The sequence below is a fragment of the Protopterus annectens genome, chromosome 4.part0 (genome assembly GCF_019279795.1).
Source record: "Protopterus annectens isolate FY-2018-M chromosome 4.part0, PAN1.0, whole genome shotgun sequence".
In the NCBI taxonomy this organism is placed as follows: Eukaryota; Metazoa; Chordata; order Ceratodontiformes; family Protopteridae; genus Protopterus; species Protopterus annectens.
In genome coordinates, this window is record NC_056733.1 from 618,550,656 (window position 1) to 618,565,655 (window position 15,000).

At 40.9% G+C, this 15,000-nt stretch overlaps 1 protein-coding gene across 1 annotated transcript in view; it reads left to right on the top strand.

The window, feature by feature from the left end:
* SBNO1 (strawberry notch homolog 1) overlaps nucleotides 1–15,000 on the top strand; it is a gene marked incomplete in the record, with an annotated part of 3,303,179 nt that overhangs the window by 62,146 nt on the left and 3,226,033 nt on the right.

Genomic DNA, 15,000 nt, shown 5'->3' on the forward strand with positions numbered 1-15,000 from the left:
TTTTTTAGAACTTGCAGTTCACATGTTTAGACTCTGTGCTGTGTTGTAGAAAAAAGTAACCAATTTTATTCTGAAAATTATTTATTGGATTTTGTTCCATTACTGTTGGTCTTATGCTGAAACTGCCCACACAGTGCACACTGCAACAACTGGATTTGTGCGTTTATCCCTTCCCTTTCCAATTTTGTATTCGGCTTGTGGCAAGAACTGCACAACTAGCTGTTTACTTAACAGGGTAGTTCGATTGGGCCATGCAAGACTGTTGCAGCAGAAGTCCATGGAGAAAAGCTCCAGAAAGGCATTGATACTTGGCTATGTTTGCTGTACTTTAATAAGCATTACAAACCAACATGGTTATAAAAAGGTGTAATACAAGTTACCAGCATTTAAATTATATGTCTGGTCAGAAATATTCAGTGATAACCTTGTAAACAGTCTTAATAGTGTAACATTGTAGGAGTGTAGTAACAAAGTGCATTAACTTTGAAGATATGGTAAGAGAAGGTTTCATCTAGTGTAACAGCAGGCCAAACGCTAACCCAGCATTCGGATCACTTGGTAGATCAGGTGTGCAAACTCCCTGACTTAATGTGTTACTGTGTCTAACCTGTTCAGGTCATTGTTTTGTGTTCTAGTCAGAAATATAAATGGCTGCAGGCTGCCATTTTTTTCTCCCTTGTGGAGATGCGCTAATTTCATGAGTTTTCAGATTTATGCTTTATCACATAGATGTAATTTTAACTGCTGTAAACTATCATTATATTATACCAATAAATGGCACAGTAAGAATAGTTTTAAAATTCGTCACTAAGATAAATGTATCGTTAAAAGCCGTGTTTATCATGGCACTGTTGTACTTTTGACATCAAAAGTGAGCTTAAATATTTGTAATTTTCTTTGGCGATTAATAGTGCAAGTTATTGCATTTTCTGATGGTTTCATAATGTTGGCATTGAAAATTGACTTTTCAATAAAAAGTCTGTCTTTTTTAAGATGGAGTACTTGAGTTAGATTTTTTTTAATTGACTAGCAGTAATATGCACTAGAACTTCACTAATTGTTTTTTTAGATATGTCTGAATTCAAAGTTTGAATGTTACTTGCTCTTTAAATCGTATACCTTTTGAGCCTGTTCATTCATCTTTCTAAAGTCCTGGGAAGGAGGAATGTAGTTTTAAAACTTAGTCTGGTATATAGTGGTTTAAGTTGTCCTAAAGTCTCTTTGTTGGCTTGCTTTTTGCTTTACAAGGCACCAGTGAAAGAACTTTTTTGCTCTGTAGTGTTAATGCTCTGAATGTCATGCTTCCCTCTGGCTTTGTCAGCACCATGCAGTCATTTGAACAGCTTCTTATTTCTTGTTCTTCTACTTGATTCTCCTTGGTGCCTCTTGCAGAAAAAGAAATTCTTTAAGGAAATGAAACACTAATATTTTGTAAACCATTAACTTGTTTACTGAAATAAAGTCCAGAGCTGATAGATGTATGCATTTTCTTTTTATTTGGCGTCTTAAATGATTTTGCTGTATTTGGTAAATCAGCATATGCTGTTTGTTAGTCATTGCGTACTCTAGGCATGTTTTATGGTATTGGAAATGTTATCAGTATATGTTGAGAAACGTTAAGGAGCCAGCAAGGCCTTGGTTGACGCCTTTATAAGTAAAAGCAGGAATTATTTTTTTCTGGAGAAAGCAAGGCATTTTTTGTTGAAGACAAATGTAAACATTTGTTTGAACATTTTTCCCTTTATCTTCAGACAAAATAAATTTACATTTAAATAGAAACCACGTAAAGTGGCACTGCTATTGCAAAGTCATTATTTCAGTAGTTACATTGAGCTCTGCATCATAGAAGAAAGGAGCCTTGACAACCTGAGTAACAGCTTGGGTGCTGGTGGAGCTTGATAATGAAGAGCAGTGTATGGCTTGCCCATTCCAGGAAGAATGTGGCTGTCTGATCCCTTCATAGTCTAAGTCTGCCAAGAAGAAGAGAAGCATGTTATACAGTGCTTGGATTAGGAACATGTGCTTGGTTGCTGTCCTTTGTGTTTTTATTTCCTGAGAATGGTGTCTACAGGAGAACCTGTCATCCTGTAAAAGTGTGATATAAGAATTGTCCTTTTTGGTAGAAGTAGACTTGTCTGCCACCTAGGGGTGGCGTGTTGACTTCCAGGAGTAAAACATCTCATGGCTGCTAAAGCAATGGTCTCTGTTGGTTAGTTTCCACCCTGGTGAATCCTAAAGGAATAGGCCAGCAACAAACAACTAAATTGACATTTGAATAGGTATAAAAGTGTAATGTAATTGCGATAGTTTTCTTGAGGACTTGTCAATTTTAAAATGCTCCTTTTGTATTTTAAATATTTTGGAATGGTAGTTTTTGGTAATATGGTTTCTGTCTGAATGATAGGTTAAGATGTCAACTCAAAAATGCTCAACCTGTTTAACAATGTGTTCCTTTTAATTGCATTTGTTTTTTTAAGTGTCACCTTTATTTGTACTGAATTTATGCAAGATATTTCAATGAATTTAGTGACTAGATCATTCTCGCTTTTTCTTTTCTTCTTTCTGTTTTTCATCTGCTGTCCCACCAGTATAATATTTGGAAATGTTTTGTCTTTTTAATAGCTTTTCTGGCAGTGGTCTAGTCTGTATTCCATTTAGCCCTTGTGCCATTCCTTTTAATTCAAGTCTCTGATACAAAATGTAAGGATCAATCCGATAAACATACATATTTACTTTCTTAGGTTAAATATTCAAGGTTTTCTTTTCACTTTGACTGGATTACTCCAGTTAAGCCATTGGCCTCTCTTCAGGAGGAGAACTTAAGTGGTATTCATACAGAATAGGTGTTATTTGAAAAGGCCACCAGCAAAGTTCTCCTAGACTTGTTTTGCTTTTAAGTTCTGTTGTAGCTTTTACATCCATCGAGCTACCACCACCTTGGTTTAATGACTTCTCTAAAGGCGAAGACAACTTTTTGGAAGTGTTCTTCTGGAAGGATAGGCACGGTCAGGGAGCAGGACAGTGCTCAAAACTTATTTTAGCTTTTATGGAGCTCCGTGTCTGCCCTTAAAAACAGAAAAGATGACCAGTGAGTTGTACTTGAAAAATCTTTGTTCTTTCCTGTAAGTCATCAACATCTTTTTCTTCCTATTGTGATGACTGTGAAGGACAGTCAGGATTTCTGAGGGGTCTAAAGCACCAAACTCCAGGACCAACTTCCTTCCATGATTCTTTTTTTTTATTGTGTGTGTGTGTGTAATCATCTCTGCTTCTGTAAAATGATTCCATAATCTTGCGTATATGTAAGTGAAAACCAACCATTTTGACTTATTTTCAGTTGCAAGCATCATACATCACATATCTTCTATGCGGTCATTGTCACTTGAACATTACTTGGCTTATTCAGTTCCAGCCTTCCTGTAAAACTTCATTCTTCCTCAAAAGTATTATTCTGCATGTGTTCCCACAATCTCATTTTTTTTCTATATAATTTTCTCCTACCCTTTTCTAAAGATCCCACATTCCGGTCTTCCTTGTTTATATATCTCTACTTCTAGTACAGTTGGTTTACACTTTGATTTCCATGTTCTAGGAACTGCATTTTTGATGGCCTTCGGAGTTGAGCTCTACAGGCAGGGCCTTACTATGTCTGGGCAGTTTTGATTCTGTATCACAGCTCAAAAAACAGACTTTCCTTGGTTACAGTCATTTGCTCACCCAATATTCCTGACCAGAGTGTTCTGTAGGGGACTTTTTAAAGTCTCTCAACTCGTTAGACTCCCAAAACATATGTTCCCAATTGCTCGCTCTTCCCAGTCGCACCTCCAGCATTTTCAGTCTGCCTGAGGAAAAATTCTTTGATAGGTATTTTTTTAAAACCCAAGCAGACTCAAAGTACTACTTAGAAAAATTATTGTGTAAACATTTTCGTTTCTAATTTTTATTGATTTTTACATGTCTTTGTTTTATACAGATTTTCATAAAATTTCTGCGTTATTTGTAATACTTCTGTGGGCTCTCTCTGGCTGTTCTCCTTGTTAAAGGGCTCCCTAAGCTTGGCAACAACCCTTCCTGCTTTCTGTTGCCTTAACCATTGTGCTACAAGCTTTTGTCTTTTTGAATTTATCAAAAAAAAAAAAAATTTGCTTAACAGCAGTCTTTCTAAACTCATGCATATTACCCAAGTAGTCCCTTATTTTTCTCTCTAAGCTGTGTAGTTGAGTCTTCTGTGAGTTTGACCATTTTCTGCAATATTTCCACCTTTGTCAGTCTTTTTAAATTAAGTTACTACTTGACCATATTTTTCTTCTTTTACCCTAATTTTAAACCATGGTTGATGTGTATTCTGGTCTTCAGATGGAGATGTCAAATCCCACCTTTGACAGATGTTTTAGACTGGAGTTTGCATATAGTTTGGATCTTTTGTCACAGGTACAAAGTACAGAGCTTGGTTCTGACTCTGGTTATTAGCTAGGCTTGTAATGGAATGCAGACAGAGCATAGTGTTTACCTATCAACTGAATAAATAAGCTTACTTTGTTTTGGTGTTCCCTTTGCAATAAAAAAGAAAGCCTGGTATGTCGCAAGTTAGGTAGAGAAGCTAGAATGACATTCGCCATGGATTCCAAACACCAAGTCATGGAGGAGCTTTGTACATCTGTATTCCAGTGTTTCTGTTTACTGTGATGTATTTTTCCTTTTTTACTGAACAAGCTTAGGTTTTGCAATTACTTGTTTTGAGCTGGTGTGACCTCTGTCAGTTAAGTGTCTGAATCTAGATACTATTAAATTATCCACAGTTTTTTTTAGAAAAATTAATCTTTATAGGTTAGAGAATTTTACCTCTTCTCAGAATTTCATTGAAGCCTCCTTTTGTATTGTATGTTTAACTGTAAGAAACTTAGAGGCCTTGTTGAGGTTTTAAGGCAAGTTTTGTGGCTCTCCTTTCCTTGTTCCATTTATAGAAGGTAGGGAGTTTGCTGTCCCCCCTCAGGTTAATTGTTTTTTCGTGTTACTACTGTCTGTCTTGGATTGTAGTTTCCCTCCTCAAATACACACAAGCATCAGTCCCATGGTTAATGGGAACTACTGTATCATTGCCAGCTCTGACCTGTCCCTTCCAGACTCTTTTTGGCATAGTTAGTTGGCAATGACTTGGCTTCCAGCATCAATATTGATTGAGGTAATAACTTGGCCTTTGTCATCAATGTTGATTAAGCCAGCAACTTGTTGCTGTTTTGTACCATGTGGCTGGTAATCATACCTCTCAACCTGGAATTGTCAAAAATCTGGACAAGGCCCATGAAAAATAGGTACAAATCTGTACTTTTAACATAAAGTTTGCATACATAATTACATAACCCCGCCCACTCCAATTAATTGTGGGATAACTTTCAAGTGCAAACTGAAGAACAGACCACTAAAATATGGCACCAGAGTCCCCCTGCAGCATCCCAATGTCCCATTACGTGTTTGTTTCACCGCATTTATCATAAACACTAATGTGTGCATACTGCTTTACTTCTAGAATGATTATTTGGATTTTATTTTACATTTTATAACACAATGCACAAACACGTGTAGGTATCTGCTAAACAAAGCAGTACTGTCTTGCAATGAAAATAGACTTGGCATTAAAACTTCTATGCCCTTGAAACTCACATTCATTGAAACAGCATTGAAACCCACACCACATCCAAAGAAAGAGCATCTGGCCAGTGGTGGATAAAGATTACCTTTGAGCCGTTTTCAAATCATAGGCCCCTTGCACACAAAACAAACACATGCATTCTTTATACACCTTCCTGACTATTAAATTATATTCCTTGTATAATACAGCACACTTGTTAGAGATAAGTTAACTTGGAGTGCATTTTAAATTTATAGTGTGAGCATTTGTCCAGTAGGCAATGAAACAAAATGCATGAACCAGTAATGACAAAACTGCCCAATTTAGAACATTTCCATCATAAAAGTGCAAATATATAAATAGAATGACAGTGGTGTAAGCCGTAGGCATCTTGCACAGCTTCTTGCACTTTTTTCCAATTTCAGTTTTTTTGGGGGAGGGCAAAAGGGCAAATCAGTGCAAGAAGAATTTATAATTAACTAGAACAACTCTATTCTTTCTTAACCATCCAAACTCCACATATTCTTAGTCACCAAATACAGAGTTAAAACGGACACCCTTAACATTTGAAATTTGCTAAGTCGAGCTAGGACTGGGAAATGAGTAGGAGGTGGATCATTGCTCCTTATAAAAAGTAGTATCAGTGCTTCCATCCAAGTCCAAACCTCAGGGAGAATGACCATCACCCCAGATGGCTGGCAAACAGCTTTGGCACAGTCCTTCCCTCATACTTATCACATATCTTGACTAGGTAACCAACTCCGATTTTCTACTTTAATAAATAACATGCTAAACAAAATTAAAAAATCCACTAACGACTACCTTTTGTTGTGTACTTAAAGCTAAACCTTCTCAATCCTGCCAGTACAGGAATTATGGATATCTTGCCTCCTAAGGCCTTACTCCACTGGTTAAAGATTACCGGATACCAAACTTTAAAACCAGAAATCACTCCATGATAGATGCAAGAACAACGCTCCATGATAGATGGCAAAAACGACAAATATTCCAAACTCACTATCCAACATCTCTATCCTTCTGCCTGCTGTTAGTGACCATTGCTTTTTATTGATTTATTTAGTTTGACTGAAGATTCCTGCCTAACTTCAGTGCGTCCATCCTTGGGGAAAAAATACAAGAAAAATTATCTACAACCAAATCACTGAATACTTAGAAAATTTGTCTTATGACCTCCCTTTGCACTTTTGCAGATGACATTATGTAAAACAGATAAGGGACAACGCACATCAACCTCACATTATTCACTCATACCCAACTATTAAAAACTCTATTAAATGTCCGAGTCAACCATGCTTCAAATCCTTCTTTGACGACGGGCACTTCAAAATGCAGTCAGTCGTCAGACTCCACACTATCTTTACAAAATGAGTCCTGCAAGATCTGTTTTATTTCCCATTTTTTTTTCCATATTCATTATTAAATTACTGTATGACTCAAACTCCTATTCTATATGTAGATACTACAGCATGATTATTTACAGAACACTCGTCACTCATATTGAAAATAAACTAGAACAAGGTCTATCCTCCTGATTACACGATTACACACACACACACACACTTACACACACACACACACACTTACACACACACACACACACACACACACACACTTACACACACACACACACACACTTACACACACACACACACACTTTCAGGTACCTTAAAGCAAAGCAAGCTGTGCGGCAGCCGGCAATTCTGTGTTCTGTTGGAACCCATCTGGCAGTTGCAAAACCAAGTCAATCCAAATTTCCAAAAGCAAGCTGAGCGGCATCTCCGCTTTCTGTTTAGAACCCATCTAGCAGCTGTAAAATTAATCCAAAGCAAGCTGCACAGCAACTCCACATTCTGCCTGGAACCCATCTGGCAGTTGTAAAACTAATCCATGGGACAAAGCTTCTTGAAATGGCTTATCGGCGCAGTCCCAGTATTCATTTCAAACAGATGCGCTCCCACTCATATTCCTTGAGCTTAGTTCCGACAGGCTGACTGAGCTGATATCATCGCGCACATGATGTCGGCTCCGAGAGCGCGGAAATTAAAAAGTCTAAAAAAATCTGAAATGATGGGGTGCCACTCGGGGAATCGTGCTACCCCATTATATTGGGAACCCAAAACTCGGTAAAAACAGAGAAATTCGGGATGGTTGGGAGGTCTGTTGGTAATGCACTTCAGGTAAGAATGGCCTCTGCTTGGACCCATGACTTTGTTGCCTGTCATAAAGCTGATCTGAAGTCATAGCCCTTCTGTAGTCTCCTCCCTGAGATCCATCTGTGATTGTGAGTTATCTCCAGCTATGCTAGGAGAAGTAGGGTAGTGGATGTGTAACCTACCAGCATAGCTAGCTGCAGTTTTGTAAAGAATTGTCATTTGAATATCAAGCTGATTTGTACAGATGCTTGTGTTGAAAAATGTATTTGTAAAGCTGTAACTGATAAAATGTATATATTGTAACAGAAGATACTGGAAGAGAAGAGGTTAAGCTGAGCACCGGCTCACTTTTAGAAAGATATCCTTAAATTAAATTACTTGATTTAGGCTATAAAGATTATATCTTAAAGTTCTGATTGCAACCAGAGACAAAAATGAAAACAAAAACTAGGATTCCTGCTATATTGTCCTTAGCAGTGAACTAATTGCTACCCTGGAAGGCTGGAAATTTTAAAATGGTTTTATTGCTTCCAGATGCTGCGAGATTCTGGTTCAGTTTCTAGTCAAGTTAGGATCACTCACCTACTTCATCTTGCCTTGTTTAAGTAACCAGGGAATTGTAATTGTTTAGGTCAGGGAAAATAGTGTGATTTAAGTACTGTTTTTCTGTATTTGCGTGGATCTCTTCATCTGTTTTAATATTTCCTGTGATTTGAAACTCTGGTGTTTTTTATTGTAAATAGATATTTAGTATTTCCATGTTTTTTATTTGTTAAATATATTTAACCCTTCATTGTCTTTTTAGAGTGTTTTAACTTTTGAGGTATCAATTTGGTGACACTGTGGCCGCTCCTGGAAGCCTTACTAAACTGGTCAAACACTACCATTTTTATTGGTATTAATTTCACTCCGAATAATTGGGTACCCTTGTTAAGAGCTTTAGAGTAGCTGGTTTTGGAGTGTCCTGGTGGCAGTATCTACTGTATAGTCTGGGCAGAGTGGTGTAGCTAGTAAATCTGTGCTAGCCTTTCCTGTGTGTGTGTACCATCCGCTTGGAGCAGGGACAGAGCACTGGATTCGCAGTGTGTGTGATGAATGACTTGGATTTGAGCACGCTGATGAGGACTCCACTCTATAGCTGTGCCAGTGGGGAGTCTTATTGGGGGCCTGGAGAGAGAGGGGAAACCCAGACCCTGGAGTGAGCGTCTTCCATGTTAGCTTTTAAGGGAATTGTGCTTGGTGCAGAGAGCTGCACCTGCAAATTACTCTATGTATCCATTTTTCTCCAAGTGAATTGCCCTCACCAGTGTCAGTGGTGAGGATTCGGGCTTCTTGATTACTAGCCCAGAGGGGGGCATTACACCATCTATAACCCCTTTTTACATTTTTGCATATGGGGCCAGGGTGCCACAGTGACAATCCTCTAGAGCCGGGCTTCATACTGCCAGGTGATTATCCCTGATGCTGTTCCATACTACACTTTCATGTTCACACCTGTAGCCAATTTGGTGTCAAGTCCACCTAATGCATGCCTTTGGAATGTGGGAGGAAATGTTAGGTCAGAAGGAGTTTATTAATTTACTCTTGTATCTTACACCCTCACCCCCAAAAAAAATACTCTCGGGACAGCCACACATGAGGAAGCTCTCAGTTTTTTCTTCTGTCTTCACAACAGTTGTAGATCGGGTGGATGCCTATCTCCATGCCTAATCCCTGGACCTCCGGTTTGGCTAATACCTGGAGGTCATGCAGCACAGAATGGGATTGCCCGCCATCCCTACAAGAGATTAACGAAGGCCTTTATCTATAACAAATTATGCTCTTCGTGTTTCACTTAATCACCTGTGGGTTGTCCCTGCTGTGATAGTCCTCGGCCCGAATACCAGTCTCATTGTTTTTTGCATCGGCTGCAGTCGCTTGTAGTTAGACATCAGGTCATCAGTGCTATAAAGCAAGGCAGCCGACATCATTATCAGTCATTCTTGCCCTGGAGTCCGAAGCAGTTTGCACGAGTGCCAGTCGGTCGCTACCAGAAGTTGACTTTTCAGATGAAACAGTCTAAAGCTAAGTACCCCGTTGGGTATCCTTTTCTTGCACTAACCGATGTCTGAAAAAGTTAATTGTCTCGCCTGTGGAAAGCCGATCCCACACAAACCTCCATTCTTACTGTCACTTGTTTAGGCCCAGACCACACTGTCCCCTGTTGCCGGTTGTGTGCCCTCTTTAATGTGAGATCCATTCACTGTAGAGCTCTTTTTGTAGAAAAGTTATTTTGGTGTTCATTCTTCGCATTCCGATATGGCGTCTGTCAGCCAACAGTCTGTGGACATTCTGAAAAATGTAGAGATAAAGATAGACCACACAAGGCTAAGCCTTCTGACGACACTACCACTAAGCAGCTAGTCAGTTCTCCGGTAATCGGTGAGGTGCTTTCACATCCCCTGATGCTCGATTCGATATCTACACTGGCCCTTTACTGGTAGACCCTTTGAGTCCAGAATGGATCAGAAATCTTCATCTTCTGAGCCTTTGGCTGTCTCCGCTTCAGTTGCGTCTGGAGCTGCGATGCAGGTACTAGCTTCCAAGGAGGCCTTTTGCACTACCGAATCTAGACAGAAACCACAGTCTTCTTTTCAGACTATTGCTTGTCTGACTCTCAGGCCTAGAAGCCTGGCCACTTATAGGAAAACTGCTTCTAGCCACACTCATGCTACTGCTGCACCACCCCAAGCACAAATGCTGAAAATTTGGAGGAGGATCTCATCATCCTTATCCAGGGTAGGCAGGCCACAACTTCTGTCAATTTCTGGAGAAGGAAGCTTTTTCCTTGTAGAACAGGATTCTGAGGAATCTGGCTTTTCAGTTTTTGAAGAGGAACAGCATCCCTTAACTGCTTATGAGGATTCAGATGCAGAGGAATCAATCCCTTCTGCCTCCCCTCCAGAGGACCTTTTCCTTTGGGGAACCTCTTCACTCCCTCAGGGAACCTTTCCAGTGGGAATCACAGGACTTCCCACAGTCTAAGAAAAGGCTTGGATAGTTTCTGGACCTACCCCAGCACAGACCCCTGGCCATCCCCTCTGTTTTAGAAATGGTGGATTATTTCCATGAATCCAGCTTGGCCCTTGACACCCTCCCCTGCTCCCAGTAAACCAGACAGGAACTACAGAGTACCAGATTCTCCCAATTACCTGTGCAGAAATCCTGCTGCAGTCCCAGAGGTCATTGCACAGGGACCAAAAGGAGCAAAGACTAGTTCGGCTACGAATGCTCTTCCTTCTGACAAGGACTCTAGAGCCCTGGACAGATAGTAAGTGTACACCTCTGCAACCTTGGCTATCGGAACACTCTGTTGTCAGTTCCATGTGTTTAAATATCAACAACACACTTTGGAACTATTAAAGCAGAAAATTGATACCTTTCCTGATTGTGCCAATTTAAGAGTTAACAGATTTACTACACTCTGCTTGTCAAGTGGCCAAACGCTCATTACAGTGTGGCTATGATGCCCTAGAAGCCTCTAGCAGGGCAGCAGGATCTGTTATTAGGTGACCTGCATGGCTGAAGGAACACCCTCTCCCTGATCATGTCAAGTCTAAACTTATTGATGCACCCCTAGATAAGGAGCACTTGTTTGGGGGAAAAAGCAGAAGAGGTGCTTAAAAAGATGGAAGACCAAGCAAAATCTATACAAACAATAAAAGATTTCTTTAGAGTACAACCTCCCAGGATCAGCAGGAACTTTTTCCCTGTAAGCACTGGGCCTTTACTGCACCTAGAAGACTGGGCCAAATTAAGCCCCACAGGGGCTGACCATCGAGGCCCGTATCCCAGGGCCAGAAGAGAAGCAGACAATGGACCACTTCCGTCTCTAAGGCAGGGAGTTCTGGGGCAACCTTCTGTGGCAAACAATGACTCCCCCCTCCTCCCTCTGCTCTCCCTTCCTTTCCTCATCAAAAACTAGGAGGAAGGATCTCCCTCTTCAGACAATTGGGCTTTGGTAACAAAGGACCAATGGGTCTTAAATGTCATTTTTCAGGGATACAAATTCTCTTTCAGTGAACTCCCAATTCCAAGACTGTACCTGGACTTGCATCCTAATCAGTGGGCAGAGGCATTGAAATGGGTACAAACTCTCATGTCCCAGGGGGCGGTAGAACCTGTCCCCTCAGATCAAACAGGCAAAGGATTTTATTCCAGACTGTTCCTTGTTGCCAGAAAAGAGGGCACTTGACACCCTATCCTGGACCTTTCCATTCTGAACACCTCCCTGCTAACTTTTGAGCAGCTGCTGCCTGTGCTAACAAAAATGCCTGTCTAGTGACTCTAGACCTAAAAGATGCCTACCTCCAAATCCCCATCAGGGAATCATGCAGGAAATTCTTGCGCTTTAGAGCAGGCTCACAACACTTTCAGTTCTCTGCACTGCCCGTTGGATTATCTACTGCACCCAGAGTATTCACCAAATGCTTGGGCACGGCGATAGCATTCCACAGACAAAGAAATATGCAGATTTACCTTTATCTGAATGACTGCTTCATTCAGGTAGAGTGCAAAAAAAAGCTGCTCCAAGACCTACTTAGTCAAATCCCTTCTAACTTCCGTAGTGTTCACCATCGAGATAAAATCAAAGCAAAACTCCGCCAGGAAGATAATTTTCTTGGGAGCTCTGCTAGACACAGCATCCCTAATTGCTTTCCTGTCTCATGTAAAGCGGAGCTTCCTGCCTCTCTCCTTTACCCAGCTGGCTTCTAGAAGTCACCTCACTACGTGGAAAGATGTTCTTCGTGTTTCACTGTTGGTCATTACATTTGGGTAATCTGCTGGCAGGTTGCAGTCAGTCGGCCTGAATATCAGTCTTGGGTCCTGCGTCGGTTGCTGTCTCCTCTTCCATGATGTCGGGTGTATTAAATATGCAGCCAGTGCTATTTTATTCGGTCTTTCTTGCCATGCGGTGCCCAAAGCAGAAGCATTTGGCAAACTCCTGAAACTTTCGCATTAGAGTTTCAGAACAGAAGTCTTCAAAGTTAAGTACCCCGTTGTGGAAACATTTTTTTCTTGCTCCTTACTGATGTCAGGAAAAGTTACAAAATTGCATTACTTGTGGGAAGCAAATACCTCCCTAAGGATTTTCATTTGTACTGTATTCCTTGCCTAGGCCTAGATCATAATGTGCCTTGCTGTCTGTTTTGTGTTAGATTTAACCAACGCACTATTAAGCTTCAAAATATTTTGGATCCAGATTTAATTGCCCTGAAATGTCAGCTGATAACAATCAGACTGCCGGAGTTCACAAAAAATGAAAAGAAAGAGACAGACAGGCAAAGGTCCAAAACGGACGAAGCTTCTAAGCCAGTCGCCGGTTAGCCAGTGTTCGGTGAGGTGCTTTCGCAGCCCCTGATACCTGCTACTTTTGAGTCGCCGGCCTCTACCGAGACCCATGCGGAGTCTGGTATGCCACGAGATTCTCTGAGTATTGTTCTTGCGGATGTGTCTCCCTCGGATGGGTCGGAAGCTGCTGAGCAGGCACCGGCTTCTAAGGGTGTTTTCAGCCTTTAACATTTCTTTAGAAAATCGCCAGCTTCAAAAACAACTTCCAAGTCTGAAAAACCGACACATGAGCCACGTGCTCAGGCCCCATGCCTAAAAAGCAGATGATCAAAATGGCTGAGGACTTTATTACCTTGATCAGGGGATCTCAACCCCCCCCCCCCCCCCCCTTGAGGCCTAGGGTAGACACGGATTATGAATTTTCAGATCAGGTTTCTATTTCCTCTGATTCCTCTTTTGATCAGGAATTTTCTATACCACCCTATGAGGAATCCGATGCAGAAGAATCCATCCCATCTGCATCTCCTCTTGAGGATTATTCTTTTAGAGAAAACTTACATACTTTAAGGGAACATTTTCATTGGGAGTCAGGATTTCTCTGAATCAAGAGGCTTGGGGATTTCCTCCTTCCTCAGCATAGGCCTTTGGCTATATCTCCTGTATTAGACATTGTTGATGTGTTTTTGGAATCCAGCATGGCTCCTGATTCCCTACCTCCAGCTCCTAGTAATCCCGACAGATATTACAAGGTTCCTGACCCCCACAAATTTTTATTCAAAAATCCTGCTGCTAATTCTGAAACCATCTCACAGGGTCCCAAAGATGTAAAGGCCTCTACAGCCAAAAATCCTGCCCCCTCTGATGGAGATTATAGGGCGCTGGATAGATGGGGAAAGAAGGTTGATATGTTTGCAGCCTTTGCAATTAGGGCCTTAAACTGCCAGTTTCATATGCTTAAATATCAACAGCATGTTATTGGCTTATTGAAACAGAAAATTATGTTGATTTCTGATTGTGTGGAAAATAAAGAATTACAGGAATTATTGCATGCAGCACAACAGGTTGGAAAGCATACTTTGCAATGTGGTTTTGATTCCTTGGAGGCCTCTTGCAGGGCCGCAGTTACCGAATCGGTGATTCGAAGGCATGCCTGGTTCAAGGAGCAAAATCTGCCTGGTCATGTTGAGGCTAAATTGTTGGATGCACCTTAACAGCATGATGCTTTGTTTGGTAATAAGGCAAAAGAGGTTTTAAAGAAAATGGAATGCAAAGCTAAATCTATGCAAACTGTGAAAGATTTCTTACAAGTGCAGCCACCCAGATTCAGTAGGCAATAGCCTACTAAAAATTGGTCCTTTCCTGTGTCCAACAGAGCCTCACAAGGCAAATCCAGATGCTCAAAAGGCTCTATATACCCATCACAGGGTTCTTACAGGTCAAAGCAGTGGGGTGCCTCTACCTCCAAATCTGGAGGAAACAAAGCACAACCCTACAATAAGCAGTCTCAATGACTTCCCTCTGCCATCATCAAGCACTTATCTTTTGGCAGCCCCCTTGGGGGGAAAATTGGCATTCATGCTCAAAATTGGCAGTTAATTACCCAGGACAAGTGGGTATTAAAACGTATCCCAGGAGTACAGATTTCATTTCGATACTTTGCCAATTCCAAATGGTTGGCCAGATCTGCCACAAAATCAATGGGCAGAGGCTCAAACAAGTTATGTCCCTCATGGATATGGGGGGTATTCACCCAGTACCAGAACAGGAAAAAGGACAAGGGTTTTATTCGACTGTTCCTGGTACCCAGAAAAAAATGATGCCTGGCGTCCAATACTGGACTTAGTGATTTTGAACACAGTCTTGGAC